Source organism: Macaca nemestrina, chromosome X (genome assembly GCF_043159975.1).
Source record: "Macaca nemestrina isolate mMacNem1 chromosome X, mMacNem.hap1, whole genome shotgun sequence".
Classification (NCBI taxonomy): domain Eukaryota; kingdom Metazoa; phylum Chordata; class Mammalia; order Primates; family Cercopithecidae; genus Macaca; species Macaca nemestrina.
Genome location: NC_092145.1, coordinates 122,054,634 through 122,071,700, shown reverse-complemented (window position 1 = coordinate 122,071,700; position 17,067 = coordinate 122,054,634). Strand labels below are relative to the sequence as shown.

The 17,067-nt window shown below is 38.9% G+C and overlaps 1 long non-coding RNA gene across 1 annotated transcript in view; it reads right to left on the bottom strand.

The window, feature by feature from the left end:
• The window catches only part of LOC139360606 (uncharacterized), a 161,380-nt gene that overhangs the window by 114,514 nt on the left and 29,799 nt on the right, over window positions 1-17,067 (bottom strand). Inside the window, exon 2 of the long non-coding RNA XR_011618111.1 lies at window positions 2,599-2,839. This is a non-coding gene — a long non-coding RNA (uncharacterized lncRNA). The remainder of the gene's footprint in view (window positions 1-2,598; window positions 2,840-17,067) is intronic.

Sequence of the window (17,067 nt, the reverse complement as noted above, 5' to 3'; positions counted from 1 at the left end):
CCATTCTCCTGCCTCAGCCTCCCGAGTAGCTGGGACTACAGGCGCCCGCCGCCTCGCCCGGCTAGTTTTTTGTATTTTTTAGTAGAGACGGGGTTTCACCGTGTTCGCCAGGATGGTCTCGATCTCCTGACCTAGTGATCCGCCCGTCTCGGCCTCCCAAAGTGCTGGGATTACAGGCTTGAGCCACCGCGCCGGGCTCTTTTGATATTCTTTAACCATTAAAACCATAAAAACCATTCTTAGCTTACAAGCTGTACAAAACCAGGCTAGAATTGGCCCATGGATTGTAGTTTGCTAACCCCTGCTCTATACTATCTCTTGAAGTTTCTCTGGAGATTACACAGTGGTATCTTCAGTGGTATCTCGCTGGAGAACTTGGTATTGTTTTCTTTTCTTTTCTTTTCTTTTTTTTTTGAGACAAGGTCTTGCTCTGTCACCCAGGCTGGGCTGCAATGGCATGATCATGGCTCACTACAGACTTGACTTCTCAGGCTCAGGTGATTCTCCCACTCTAGCCTCCCGAGTAGCTGGGATTGTAGGCATGTGCCACCACACCTGGCTAATTTTTGTATTTTTTGTAGAGACAGGGTTTCGTCATGTGTCCCAGGCTGGTCTACAACTCCTGGACTCAAGTGATCCACCTGTCCTTGGTCTCCCTAAGTACTGAGATTACAGGCATGAACCACCAAACTAGGCCCATTTTCCTCTTCTTACCTGTCTTACTTCCCCATTCACCTAACAGTGTTCCCTGGAATCACCTCCCAAACAAGCTACATGCATTTGAATACTTGTCTTGAGGTTTCCTTCTTGGGGAAACAAAACTAAGAACTGGGCTGATTAATCACTGAACTGATTATTTGTTGCTCGGCATCATGAAGACCACAGGAAAGAGTCCTAGACTTCTAACAGCAGATGCAATTAAAGGCTCTTTCCAGTACAGTCATGAGTGGCTTAATGATGGGGATATGTTCTCAGAAATGCAGTGTCAGTAGATTTTGTCCTTGTGTGAACATCATAGAGTGTACTTACACAAACCTAGATGACACAGCCTACTACACACCCAGGGCATGTGATATAGCCTATGGCTTCTAGGCTGCAAACCTGTACAGCATGTGACTGTACTGAATACTGTAGGCAATTGTAACACAAAGGTAAGTATTTATGTATCTACACATAGGAAAGATACAGCAAAAATATGGTATAAAAGATAAAAAAATGGTACACCTGTATAAGATACTTAACCATAAATGGAGCTTGCGGGACTGCACATTGCACTGGGTGAGTCAGTGAGTGAGTAGTGAGTGAATGTGAAGGCCTAGGACATTACTGTAGATATTATGAACACTGTACACTTAGACTGCAACAAATTTATAAAAATATTTTTCTTTCTTCAATAATAAATTAACCTTAGCTTACTGTAACCTTTTTACTTTATAAACTTTACAAATGTTTAACTTTTTTACTATTTTGTAATAACAGTGTAAGATACACTTTATATAGCTGTACAAAGATAACTTTCTCTATATTCTTATTCTATAAGTGTTTTTCTTTTTTTTTTTTTTTTTTTTTTTTTTTTTTGAGACGGAGTCTCGCTCTGCCGCCCAGGCTGGAGTGCAGTGGCCGGATCTCAGCTCACTGCAAGCTCCGCCTCCCGGGTTCACGCCATTCTCCTGCCTCAGCCTCCCGAGTAGCTGGGACTACAGGCGCCCGCCACCGCGCCCGGCTAGTTTTTTGTATTTTTTAGTAGAGACGGGGTTTCACCGTGTTAGCCAGGATGGTCTTGATCTCCTGACCTCGTGATCCGCCCGTCTCGGCCTCCCAAAGTGCTGGGATTACAGGCTTGAGCCACCGCGCCCGGCCAAGTGTTTTTCTATTTTTTAAATTTTTTTTTTTTTTTTTTTTTTTTTTTTTTTACTTTTGAAACTTTTTGTTAAAAACAAAAATATAATCACACACATTAGCCAAGCCTTACATAGGGTCAGGATCATCACTGTTCCTATCTTCCACCTCCACATCTTGTCCCACTGGAAGGTCTTCAGAGGCAAAAACATCCACAGAGCTGTCATCTCCTATGACAACAATACCTTCTGGAATACCTCCTGAAGGACCTGCCTGAGGCTGTCTTACAGTTAACTTTTTTTAATCAGTAGAAGGAGTACATTCTAAAATAGTGATAAAAGTATAGTACAGTAAATATATAAACCAGTAACTGATTTATTATCACATTTAAGTATTATGTACTCTACATAATTGTATGTGCTATACTTTTATATGACTGGCAGTACAGTAGGTTGTTTAAACCAGCATCACCACAAAGATGTAATGCATTGTACTATGACATTATGATGGCTACAATGTCACTAGGCACACATCAGAGGAATTTTTCAGCTCCTTTATAATCTTATGGGACTACTGTCATATATGTGGTCCGTGGCTGACTGAAAGATAATTTCAAGAGGCAGTGACATAATTGACCATTGAAGTTATGTGGTCCATGACTGCATATTCTCAGACTCATCGTGTAGTGGGTTAAAGGAATAACCTTTATCATTGCAATCTTCTGACTTGCACCTGAGGTAAAACTGAGAGTGTTAATACCTGCAATGAGCCCAAGGCAGCCATTTCATCTTCTTGGATCCATCACTCCCAGACTCTCATGCTGGGTTTATCAGCAGTGAGGACCTAAAGGTTCCTTACAGCAGCAGGTGCTGGTGACTCAGAGTCAACAGAGTCGTGTAATAGTCTGCAGGAATCCAGGAGCATTAGGCATGATGATAACTATTGCAGCAATCTCGGTAGCCATGGGGATTTATGAAATGTGTTTTCTTCCCAAAGCTCCCTGCAAATAACCAAAGGATTGAATTATTTCTAGATCAAGAACAGCAGGTGGTTAGACAGGACATTCATTTTTTGGTTCCATCTCACTCATTTTATGTAGTAATTGCTTTCTCTGCAAATTGAAAAAGCTTTCCTCACCCCATTCTCTGCTGTTCCAGATGGCTGTACCCTCTCAACCTGGCAGGTGCCTGCCTGTTGGCAGTGAGGCTGTGAACTTACTAAGTGCAGCATTTTCCAATCTCCAGACACAAATGAAGCGATGCTTCTCTGAGGAAAGGATAGGCCATGACATGTGGACTACAAGAAATTATGAAGCTATTTCAAGCTCTAAAGTACTAGAGACTTGTGCATGGTTTCATAAAAACCGATTTCCTCTAGTCCTACTTATTATCCAACATACAACAAAAACATAATTGTAAACTTAAAAGAAAAAAAACCTGACAATCCAGAACCAGCTCTGGGGTATTTATAAGTTCTAACAAAATCCCTCCAAAATGTGTTTTAATTGGGTTTCTATTGGCAAGTCTAATCCATTGGGACTCCCTAATTACTAAGGTAAGTCTTAACTCCCTTTCATCATTATTCTCTCTTTCAGTCCAAAATAGAAAGAAAGAAATTCTTCTTAAGATGCAAATTTTAACTTGAATTTGAGGCCAGCAAAGTAAGCTATCATTGGTTCTTTTTGAGTCTAACCCTCTAGAGAGCTTCATTTTAAAATTCAAATACAAGGAGATTATTTATCAGTGTGGTTCTGGCAGTGACATAATTGCCCCTTGAAGTAAACAAGTTGGCAGCCTTGCAAAAGAGGAAGTGATTCTTATTTATTTATTTATTTTGTATGGGAATTAGGTTCTGCAAACAAATCCCTCTGACTACTGAGGCTTAAAAAATGCTGTATGGTGTTCAAGTGAAAAAGCAACATGAAGCCAGTGAATGGCCATGGTCAGAGGGTGTGGGAAGTGAAGCCATAGTAATAAAAACCAAAGTGCCAGGGAGTGGCAAACCAATGCCCAGAGCTATAAGCCCGCTGAAATTTCTAGTCTAGGTTCCACATTCCTTCTTGAAAAATACCTTCCTCTTGATCAGACACACAAAGGTCTGTGTTTCTGTGGTGTTATAGCATGCAGCTGGGATAGAGTAGGGTGAGAACTGGCTCAGGCATGGGACATCCAGGTTATCTTCCTGCCTGTAATAGTCTCTGGGACCATATGCTGCAAGCTCAGGCAGAGGAGAGAGAAGAGCTATTTCTTACCATCATTTAGCTGCCAAGTCCTGGCATTCTTTCACCAAATTACATAACTGGAGACAGCAGGTGTGTTTCAGAAGCACATGGACCATCACCCCACCTCCCCAACAAACACACACACACACACACACACACAAAACACACACACACACACACATACCCTTCACCTAGATCTCCCTCCAGGTCCACCCCATCAACTATGTTCCTATCTGCTTATTAATGCTGGAAAATTCATAGCTAGTGTTTCATGCCTTGGATGTAAGGCTCTGGTTTTTAGTAATGTGTATATAATCCTGGGATATATGACATCTTAACCCCTTCGCTTTTTAATTCAAACAAACCCATAATGTTTGTTGTAAATAACTCATTCAAAATAGTCACAAAATTAAAGGGATAAGCTCTATTAATCACATCTACTTTACTGTATACAGGTAGAGGGAGGGTGAGGCAAAGAATGATGCAGGAAGAGGAGGCTGTGTGATCTACCTAATGATCAGGTTGACAGAAATAAAAACTACCATTATTTTAGTCAACTCAACCTCTAATTGCCATAAACAAGATTCTACACAGGTGTTCATTCGTTATACTTTCCAAGACTTACTCTTTTCTATGAATGATTTGTGTAATAGAATAAAATTTTAAAATGAAATTCAGATCAAATACCCTGTTTGGGGACCTGAAAATAAAATTCATCAGAAAACTCTATGTGATTGTATCCATTTGGCCAACAGAGATATTGTTATATGGCATTTCTCCAAGTTCCCAAGCTTATTTATATCTCTTTGCTATCCTCATAACATCTGTGCTTTTAGGAGTGTAGTAATATACTTAACTGAATACATTTCTGCTTAGCCAGGAGGAGATGCATAAAGATGTGGAAATACAGAAATTGTCATATCATGATAGCATAGGGAAAGAGGAACACTCATAAACAGAGCATAAGTTGGTGGAAAAATTTGGCCATTTTATCAAAATGTATTATGTGATATAATTTAATGTAGCAGTACTTTTCCCAGAAACTTCATTGTATAAAACCACCTTAACAAACAAGTGGACTGAGGTACAAGATATATACAAGACACAAAAATGTTCATTGTAACACTGCAAATGTGGCAAATGCTGGAAACATCCTAAGTATTCATTAGTTGGTTAAATAAATTATGACTTATTTACATGATGGAATCTAAAACCACTAAAATAATTAAATAAGTGGATAAAATACCTAAGATATTTTATTAACTGTATATATATGATCATACATAGTTTTTTGACAAGTCAAAATGGACACGCACATTTTCCTGTGGTTACCTGTAAGAAGAGGGATGTTGGCAGGGGAAAAAATTTACTTTTAATTTCACGGTCTTCTGAACCGTTTAAATTTTCTTGTTGCAAGTGATCATTCACTACTTCTATGAGATAATAATAAGAAAATAAAGGAAAACAAAAAAATGGGAAAAGGAGAAAAGCAAATTGCCCTTCTGGAAGTATACCTAGGTGTCATTTTGGCCTACATTCTCTCTTGGAGAGTGGCAATACTGGGTTAGAAGAGATCAGCACTGTCTTCCCTGATGTGCCCTGAACATCACTGTCCCTGCATATTTTATAGATTCATCACCATAAACTAATATCTATCTTATTTGGATCAATGTAAACAGCTCCTAGTACCTCTTGGGGTAACAAGTTTCAAAAGTTTATCACCCCGACTTCACACCTATCAGTGTGCAGAGAAGATCATGACTCTAAATTTAGTCCCTTCAATCTTTAAGAGCTGTTTTCCAGGTGCAGGATTATAAAGGCTTGATGAGTAAGTCAGTGATCATCCCTCTATGTCTTTCGAAAACGTATAGTCTTTGACTCTCTTACTCAACTTTGCTTTTCTATGCAAAAGTATTACAAATCTTCATCTGTCTTCAAATAGAGAGATAGCCCATTTGTCCAATCTATTAGTTGCCCTTCTCTGGGAACTTTCCACCTCCAATATGATTTTTTTTTTTAGACATTTTAGAATCAGAATTGCAAATGGTTTTCCCAGCATAGTTGGGCAGGGATTTTATACAGTGTTCTCTATTTTATTTCCACTGCCTTTTTTCTTGACAAGTCCAACTGCTTGGCCAGCTTTTTGGAACAAGTTATCCAACTCCTTTTAGCCATTCTTTTCCCTCTGCAAGACACCAAAACCTCCAGATAAAAATGAAAAATGTTCAGATGTGTCTAAATCATTGAATCCCAGAATAGAACTCAAAGGGTCATTAGATATAATCTAGTCCAAACTTCTTATTTTATAAATGGGAGAAACTGACTGGGTGCTCATGCCAGCCAAGGCGGGAGGGTCACTTGAGGCCAAGAGTTCAAGACTGGCCTGGGCGACATAGCAAAACTCCGTCTTTACTAAAACATATATTTTTTTAATTAGCTGGGCATGGTGTTATGCCCCCTGTAGTCCCAGCTACTTAGGAGGATGAGGTGGGAGGATTGCTTGAGCCCAGGAGATTGAGGCTGCAGTGAGCTATGATCATTGCCATCAGCCTGGGTGACACAGCAAGACCCTATCTCTAAAAAAATATATTCTTTTTCTTTTCTTTCTTTTTTTTCTTTTCTTTTCTTTTCTTTTCTTTTTTTTTTTTTTTTGAGGCAGAGTCTTGCTCTGTCGCCTGGGCTGGAGTGCAGTGGTGCAATCTTGGCTCATTGCCACCTCTGCCTCCTGGATTCAAGTGATTCTTGAACCTTGGCCTCCCAAGTAGCTGGGATTACAGGCATGCGCCACCATGCCCAGCTTATTTTTGTATTTTTAGTAGAGACAGGGTTTCACCATGTTGTCCAGGCTGGTCTCGAATTCCTGGCCTCAAATGATCTGCCTGCTTCAGTCTCCCAAAGTGCTGGGATTACAGATGTGAGCCACCACGTCCGGCCAAATAATTTTTTAAATAAATAAGTAAATGGGAGAAACTGAGGTTCAGAGAGGTCATATTAGTCCATTTTCATGCTGCTGATAAAGACATACCTGAGACTGGGAAGAAAAAGAGGTTTAATTGGGCTTACAGTTCCATATGGCTGGGGAGGCCTGAGAATCATGGAGGGAGGTAAAAGGCACTTCTTACATGGTGGCAGCAAGAGAAAATGAGGAGGAGGCAAAAGTAGAAACCCCTGATAAGCCCATCAGGTCTTGTGAGACGTATTCACTATCACGAGATTGGCACAAGAAAGACCAGCCCCTATGATTCAATTACCTCCCTCTGGGTCCCACCCACAACATGTAGGAATACAATTCAAGTTGAGATTTGAATGGAGATGGAGTCAAACCATATCAGAGGTTAATCAAGGACTCTAACTTAAATCTCCCAACTTCCATGCCAGGCCCTTCTCCACCACATTTGTATACAAGAGAGAGCCAAAATATTTAATACCTGTATATAGCACAGGTACTGGATTGAAGACCCGCTTGAGTATTGGCACAGGGTCCTGAAGGCAGCCCAATGTGGTGGGCAATAGCTCTTTATTTGCTGTGTCAAAGAGTGTTCTGTGGGGTCCTGGGGGAGGAGCAGAGGTGGCTTCAGTGCCAGGTGGACGGGGAGTGTTATAGAGCTCAGTGCAATGTCTCTTGACCAACCAGTATGGAAGTATTTAAATATATTAACAACTGGGACAGTCATCCCAGTGTGTCCCAGGTGTGTAGCAGCTGCATTGGTCTAATTTAGATAAAACTTAGGTATACATTTTTTCTTCATTTGTATACTTTGATGTGTGAAGACTCAGAAGCTCTGGCCAAGTGATGTGCTTTAAATCTTTCAACATTTAGACATCATAAAAATGCTAGGTACTCGGGACATTACACATAATTAAACAAAGTCTAAGGGGTCTTACAGGCTTTTAATATCAGTCATGAAAATGAAATTTTTTTTTTTTTTTTTTTTTTTGAGATGGAGTCTCGCTCTGTCACCTGGGCTGGAGTGCAGTGGCATGATATCGGCTTACCATAATTTCCACCTTCCCAATTCCAACAATTCTCCTGTCTCAGCCTCCCAGATAGCTGGGACCACAGGCGTGCACCACCATGCCCAGCTAACTTTTGAATTTTTAGTAGAGACGGGGTTTCACCATGTTAGCCAGGCTGGTCTCGAACTCCTGACCTCAAGTAATCCCCCCGCCTTGGCCTCCCAAAGTGCTGGGATTACAGGCGTGAGCCACTGGGCCCAGCCGAAAATGAAATCTTTAAATTGCAAAATAGATGTAGCTCCACAGAAATATGAACTCTCTAAAAATGCATGAGCTGCTGCTTATCCATCTTCAAGGAAAAATGAGTCACAGTAATGTTTCCCTCTGTGAAACAGATTTTAAATTGTGATTTATGCGGTTTAAAAGCAGTTAAGTAACCTTTGTCAGTAAGACTATCATGAGATGGTTTGATGAAGACTATTTCGGATAAATTACCAAATCAACTCAATTCCCCTTCCTCAGAGCCAGAGAGTAAAGAATACCCAGGAATGGCTGTGTGTGTGTGTGTGTGTGTGTGTGTGTGTGTGTGTGTGTGTGTGAAGAGGGTCTTTGTTCTCTCATTGTTTTCCTCTCTCCAGCTCCTCAGGAGGTGCTACAAAGACACAGCATACGTGAAAGCTAAACAACAGCATGTACATAAATATTCCTCCTCCTCCCCTGCCTAAAACCAAAACATCTATTTCACAGCTTGAAATCCCAGCATTTCATCTGGCCTTTAAAAGTCCCCAAATAAAACAAAATTATTCCTGAAAAGTCTTGAATACTTACATCTCTTTTCCACCACAGAAAAATGGGGTTGAGTTTCCCACAAAAAATATTTTCGCATCTATTTATTTAACAGCTCTTTCAAAAATATCAAAAGTTAAATCACACTTTGTCCCACTTTTAAAGAAACTGTCTTATTGAAAATGAAGACTATATGAATAGAGATATAGTAGAGGTTTAAATATATATTGAATGTGGGATGAATGAAAAAAAATCAACATGTATGTATACCAGTTAGACCTCAACAAAGCTGCTTAAAATTAATTCACATGTAGTTTAATACTTGATCTGGGGACTTCTGATGCCATCTGTATCATCTAGGGTTCAATCAGAGAAAGAAAACCACTACACACACAGGTACACACACACAAACAGATTTAACCTTACACAATTGGTGGAAGTTGGTTAAGTAGTCTGAGTAAGGTTGTCTTTGCCACTTGTGATGCTGGAGCTTAAAGTCCACAGGGCAGGCAGTTGGGGAAGGGAAGATGGCTATGAAATGAGGGAAAGCAATAGTAAGCTGGAACCCACAAGCACAAGCTGAAGACAAGGATGGGCTGAAACCTGTGACAGTTCTTGTTGACTCTGACCTTAGCATTGAAAGAAATGGCAAAAAAAAACTGCAATTACCTTTGCACAGACCGAATAGTATGATTGTTTTGTAGAAGCTGGGGAGCCTTCATCACAGGGCTAAACCCACATACCTTACGCAGGAGTAGAAGCATCGGAAAGAGGAGTCAGGGGAGAGTGGAGCAGTTAAAGCCCAGCTGCTGACTCTCTCCAATGAGGACAGTTAGCAGATCAGTGACGATGTGGGAGTTACAAAATGGCTGTTGTTCTCTTCTGCTATCCTAATCTTACATAAGAATTTCTCTTGTGGCCCACTTTAACCAGCAACATATAGGAAGGGGATATCTTAAAAACGTAGTTGAGCCTTGCCAAGTTGACACATTCCAAAGCCACCATAACAGTCAATATATTCTAGGGAGAGAAGTGTTAACATATTTCTGAGAACCAGGTTTTCAAAATGTGGAACTGAAGGTATTTACCCAGCAGGGCAAAGATGAGGGTAAGGGTGGTGCAAAAAGAGGTAACAAAGCATATACTTAGTCACTCACTCTCCCTCTCTCTCCTTTCATTTATTAAAATTGTATATTATTTATTCTGTGTCAGCCCTGTACTAAATTGTATTTGCCAAAGATGGCCACAGTATATCCCTTCCAGCACGATCACCTTACATTGTGATGTTAACACTCCTATATCAAGAGTCTACGTTTACTCCCCTTAAATCTGGACAGGACTGAGACTGTGGCAGAAGTGACATTGCATGACTTCCGAGGCTAGCTCATAAACATGATTAATTTTCACTGGGCTCTCTATCTTTCTGGAGACTCTCATCATTGACTCCATGTTATGAGGAAGCCTAACCTATATGGAGAGGTCACATGGAGATGTCCCAGTTGACATTTCCAGCCATGATCTCAGCATAAATCAGTCAGCATCGATCACTAAACATGTAAGTGAGTGAGTTTTCAGATGATTTCTGCCCCCAGTCTTTAGGCATCCCTTCCCCTCCAAAAACAAAAACAAAAACAAAAACAAAAACAAAACAAACAAAAAAAACACAATGCCATATGGAACAGAGAGATGAGCCATTCCACTGAGTCTTGCTCAAATTACAAATTTATGAGCAAAATTAATGTTGTCATTATTTCAAGCTACCAAGTTTTGGGGTGATTTGTTACACAGCCATAGTAACTGAAACAGGCTCTTTGCCAGACCAATAAGGTATATAATGGACAATATATATTATGTTATTAAATTGTACATAATTACCTAAATCCTTTTGCTTTAATATTGCTTAAATTGGCTTGAAGTTAAGTTTTTAATCAATACTTTTGTGTAGTGGGGTTTTTTTTCACTTTTTATCTTGAGATAAATGTAGATTTGCATGCAGCTTTAAGAAGTAATAGAGAGAGAGAGAGAGATCCCATTCACTGTTTACCTAGTTTCCCTCAATAGTAACATCTTTCCTAACTATAGTACAATATCACAACCAGGAAATTGATGTTGATACAGTTTACCAAACTTATTCAGATCTCACCAGTTGTACACGCAGTCGTGTGTGTGTATTTAGTTCTATGCAATTTTATCACATTTGTAGTGTTATGTGATCACCACTATAGTCAGGATAGAAAATAGCTGGGTGTGGTGGCCCATGCCTATAGTCCCACATAGGAGGCTGAGGCAGGAGGATTGCTTCAGCCCAAAAGTTTAAGTCCAGCCTGGGCAACATAGTGAGATCCTGTCTCTACAATAATAATAATAATTATAAAATTTTAAAACTACAGAACAGTCCCATTACAAGGAACTCCTTATGCACCCTTTATAGCCACAACCACCTCCTTTCTGCCACCACCACCGGCCAACCCCTAGCAACCATTAATCTGGTTTCCATAACTATGATTTTTTCATTTCAAGAATGTTATATAAAATTCATTCATTATGGACTGAATGAAATCATATGGTATGTAAACTTTTGAGATTACCTTTTCTTACTCAGCATAATTCCCTGGAGATCCATCTAGGTTGTTATGCATATTGATAGCATGTTCCTTTTTACAGTTGAGTAGTATTTCATGGTATGGATATACCACAGTTAAGTATTCACTCCTTAAAGAGCATCTGGGTCATTTCCAGTGTTTGAATATTATAACATCCACGTACATTTGTGTGTGTGTGAACATATATTTTCATTTCTCTGGGATAAATGCTCAAGAGTGAAATTGCTGTGTTGTATGATAAGCATGTGTTTAGTTTTGTAAGAAACTGTCATGTTCTTTTTCAGAGTAGCCATACCATTTTCCATTATCTTTAGCAATGTATGAGTGATCCAGTTTCTCTGCATTATCATTTCAATACATGTGTAGTGATATAGCAACATTTTTTTGTAATATGATCTGACCAGATGTGTGTAAACTCTGTTCCTTCTTGTTTTCACCAGGGATCTTATTTTCTTCAGAGCTTCTAGGCCTAGGGCCTGCTGAGAAATTTCACACCCATGTCAAATGGTGAGGGGATCTTCTATTTTTTTAACACTACCTCATTCCCCTTGACCATCCTCCATGAGATGGAGAAGAAAATGAGTTATGTGGGCTCCATAGCTAATGGCTGGCTATCCTTTTTTTTAAGAAACGACTCCTAATAGATATGCAGAGGCTTTGTTCCAAAAAAAATTTAAATACATTTTCTGCAAGATATTTTAGGTAAAAAAAATCAAGATAAAGAATGATAAGGTTAGGGACAAGATTAAATATAAGGTTTAACATATAAAATGTATGAAGTCTCTTGCAATTGAGTCACAAATTTGCCTGTGCATTTGTAGCGTTAAGAGGGAAATGTGGTGAACTATCTATTTCACAACATTCATGGGGAAATAATAAACTAGTTTCTCACAGAAACCCAGCCTGGTTCTGTGAGCAGAATGGAAATTCCCCCATGTCTATGGAGGCCACTAGGCAATGTAAGTGAGTGAAGCAGATTGGGAATAAGAGAATAGGGAGTAGGGGCTGGGGCTGTGTCAAACTGGAAAGCACATGCACAGTCTAAGGGCATCTACTACTACTCAGCCTCAGCCAATATTCCCAGAGGGAAGCATAAGCCCTGTGTTGCCAGATTTATTTTGACTTTTAATATATTAGCAACTATATCAGTGAAAATAATAACTGAACAAAATGCTTCTGTAGTCCAGAGCTGGTCAGTTGCTGCCAGTTTAAAACCTCTGGCCTTGAAGAGTAGGCAGAAACATCTAATGCAAGACAATCCTTATAAATATGACCTCTTTCAGCTTAGCTTTGGATAACTATTGAATGTCACTGAGTCAGTGATTAAGCTTTCTGACATGCATTTAGAATGAAGATTGTATGGCTGGTCAAGTATGGTGTCATACACTTTCATAATCAGCCAACAATAATAAAAACATGAACAAAAGACTTGAACAGGCACTTCGTGAAAGAAGATATCCAAATTGCCAACAAATATATGAAAAGTGCTCAATGTTATTAGTCATGAGGAAAATACAAATTAAAACCACAGTGAGATAAAACTACATACTCACTAAAATGGTAAATATAAAAAACACCCCCTCAAGTGTGGGTGAAGACGTAGAGTAATTGGAATGCTCATACGTTGCTGATAGGAATGTAAACTTGTACATCTTTGTCATTTCTAATGAAATGTAATATATTCCTTCCTCATTGCCTAGAAATTTCTTTTTTTTTAGGTCATATCCAAATGTTTATTTAACTCATAACCTCTATAACACATTAAGTTGAACTTACAGAAACGAAAGCAAAGCATTTGAAAATTGATCTGTGGATACAGCATCTATAGGAAACAAATATAAAACATGAGACTCAATGAGTTTGATGGTGATAATAATTAATGTTTAGGATTCAACTTATATTCTAATTAATCTAATTGGGTTAACTACAATCATGAAATATTCCATATTTTCCTCTTATGATTTTGTTTGTTTTTTAAACTTCTATTTTAGGTTCAGGGATACATGTGCAGGTTTGTTATATAGGTAAACTCATGTCACAGGGGTATTGTTGTTCAGATTTTGTCACCCAGGTACTAAGCCTAGTACCCAACAGTTAGGTTTTTTGTTTGTTTATTTGTTTTTCTCCTCTGCCTCCTCCCATCTGTCACCCTTGCGTAGGCCCCAGTGTCTGTTATTCTCCTCTATGTGTCCATGTGTTCCTATCATTTAGCTCCCGCTTATAAGTGAGAATACGTGGTACTTGATTTTCTGTTCCTGCATTAGTTTTTTTTTTTTAATTTTTAGTTTTTTTATTTCAATAGGTTTCTTGGGGAACAGGTGGTGTTTGGTTATATGAATAAGTTCTTTAATGGTGATTTCTGAGATTTTGGTGCACCCATCACCCAACCAGTGTACACTGTGCTCAATGTGTAGTATTTTATCCATCACCACCCCCCCTTTCCTCCCAAGTCCTCAAAGCCCAAAGTATCATTCTTATGCCTTTGTGCCCTCATAGCTTAGCTCCCACATATGAGTGAGAACATACAGTGCTTTGATTTTCCATTCCTGAGTTACTTCACTTAGAATAATAGTGTCCAATTCCATCCAGGTTGCTGTGAATACCATTATTTCATTCCTTTATATGGCTGAGTAGTATTCCATGGAATATATACCACATTTCCTTTATCCTCTCATTGACTGATGGGCATTTGGGCTGGTTCCATATTTTTGCAATTACAAATTGTGCTGCTACAAACATGCATATGCAAGTATCTTTTTCTTTTAATGACTTCTTTTCCTCTGGGTAGATACCTAGTAGTGGGGTTGCTGGATCAAACTGTAGATCTACTTGTAGTTTTTAAAGGAATCTTCACGCTGTTTTCCATATAGGTTATACTAGTTTACATTCCCACCAACAGTGTAAAAGTGTTCCCTTTTCACCGCATCCATGTCAACATCTATTTTTTTTTTAATTTTTTTGATTATGGCCATCTTGCAGGAGTGAGGTGGTATCACATTGTGATTTTGATTTACATTTCCCTGATAATTAGTGATGTTGAGCATTTCTTCCATATGCTTGTTGGCCATTTGTATAGAGAAAATCTTCACAGTCTATACAAATGACAAAGAACTAATATCCAAAATCTACAAAGAACTCAAATAAATCAGCAAGCAAAAAACAAACAATCCTATCAAAACTGGTCTAAGGACATGAATACAAATTTTCAAATGACCTAGCAATTTCACTTCTAAGTATTTACTAACCAAAAGAAATGCATGTATATATCCATAGAAAGACTTGGACAAGAATATTCAGAGCAGTTTTATTCGGACTACCATTAACTGAAAACATCCCAAATGTCCATCAACAGGAAAATGAGTAAACGAAAAACTTTGGGGTATATTCATACAGTGAATGAGCAATAGAAAGAAATAATTATGATGCATCCAACAGCATAGATTAATCTCAAAAACATTAGGTTGGGTGAAAGAAGCCCTACACAAAAGAGTATATACTATATGATTCCATTTATATAAGGCTCAAAAACAGGCTGGGCATGGTGGCTTATAACTATAATTCCAGCACTTTGGAAGGCCAAGGCTGGAGGATCACTTGAACTAAGGAGTTCAAGACCAGCATGGGTAACATAGTGAGACCCTGTCTCTACAAAATAAATAAACAAACAAACAAACAAATAAGCCAGTCATGGGGGCTTGCACCTATAGTCCTAGCTACTCGGGAAGCTGAGGCAGGAGGATCACTTGAGCCCAGGAGGTCCAGGCTGCAGTGAGTCATGTTTGTGCCACTGCACTCCTACCTGGGTGACAGAATGGGACCCTACTTACAAAACAAGGATTTAAAGTTCAAAAACAGTGCAACTTGTGGTAATTTTAAAACTGGTTGCCTCTGTGGGTGGGGGAACTGACTTTAAATCCGGGTGCTGGAAATGTTCTATATCTTGAGCTGGGTGGTTACATGTTGTATATTTTTGCTAAAATTTTCCAAACGCTCCTCATAAAATCTGCACATTTTACTATATGTAAATTATACCTCATTAATTTACTAAAATAATAGTTGGGTCCTGGAAAAAAAACAACTGGACAAGGACACTGCTGGCCTGGTCCAACCAAACTATCCAGATTCACACAGGGAAGAAATGTCAGCCTCCATGTTGGTATGTTGTACTTGGGTGCATGTGCTGGGCTAGTTCCCACATAGAAATGGCAAAACATGCTTATAGAGTGCCTGAGAGAGAAAATCCTTCTTTCCCCAGAAGTTTCCTACCATACAGAGAGGCAGTACATGGTAATGGCTAGGAAAATGACTTTGCAGCCAAATAACATAGATTCAAATTTTGGCTTTCTCAAATATTAGCTTGATGACTTTGAGGAAATTCTTACTGTTCCAAGCCTCTCATTGCTCAGCTATAAAAATGGGTATGATAATACCTTCCTCAGAGTATCATCATGAAGATTGTCTGCAAAGTGCTCACTTAGCACAGTAACACCCATATGGTAAAGTATTCAATAAATTGTAGCATTTCATTCTATATTCATATAGGGACCAAATGTCTGAACATCTACCTTTCAAAGCTTATCTAACATCTTCTCCTTAAAGAACTTTCTGCTATTCTAAGACTCCTAGAAAGAGTAACATACTGAGTTCTTAAGGCCTTAGTGCAAATTACTTTTAGAAAAATATGACTTCTCTCAGAGACAAGCAACGTAGGTAGGTTATAGGGTAATTTACTTGACATAGATGTAGGGGAAAGCACTGCTAAAGGAAGAGGTGTCATTTGGGATTCCTGTTTGCAAGTAATTGAAATGATCTTTGGTTTAACCGAAGGCAGAGGCTGGAAAATCAGGCCTGGGCTTACAGAAACCAAGGTCACTCTGTAGGCCTAGGCCACAGAATTCATAGCAACTAATTTAAAGAAGGAAGTAACCAATAAATGCATGACCTACATTTGTTTCATTGCATCAATTCCTCAAGATCCAAAGTTTGGGGAAAGAGTATCAGTTTTGTCAAGCTCAGACCAACTTCTCTTTCCTGGTTCTCAAAGTAGGCAAGGCTAGATGCCTTTGGCTTCCAAAGGGTGAGGGAGGAACCTGGAATTACCTTACACCAAGATTACCCTAATCAGGGAGAGATATTCACCAAAAGAAAATTGGGGTGCCCTGGGAAGTGGCAGTGGATACCGGGCAGCTGAAAAGTAACAGATATCTACAGGAACACAGGGCACAGTAGTGGAGGGCCAGAAAATACCATTTCCTCCTTAGTGGGTTCTTAAGAGGTCTTTTATTTGGAGCTCAACAACTTTTTGGTGATCCTATTATTAAATTCATCTCAACAACAGCTCTGAGCAGAAGAGAGGGACTATCAATTTATTTCCTTATTAGTGACCTGTTCTATCTCATTGTATTTATTTCTTAAGAGTCCAAGTGCTTTCTGTGGAGGTTAGCAGGAAGCCTAGAGCAAATATTTAAGAGCATCATTTGTTATATTATATATATTATATATTATATTTTTACACATATAAAAGTTAAAAGATTAGCGTGACTTCTTGCACAAATCTTAGTAAAACAACTGTACTAGCTAGCAAGTTATACACAGTAGTCATTAAAATATTGAAATATAGGGAAATATAAAGTTTAGCTCATTTAAATGTTTCCAGAAAAA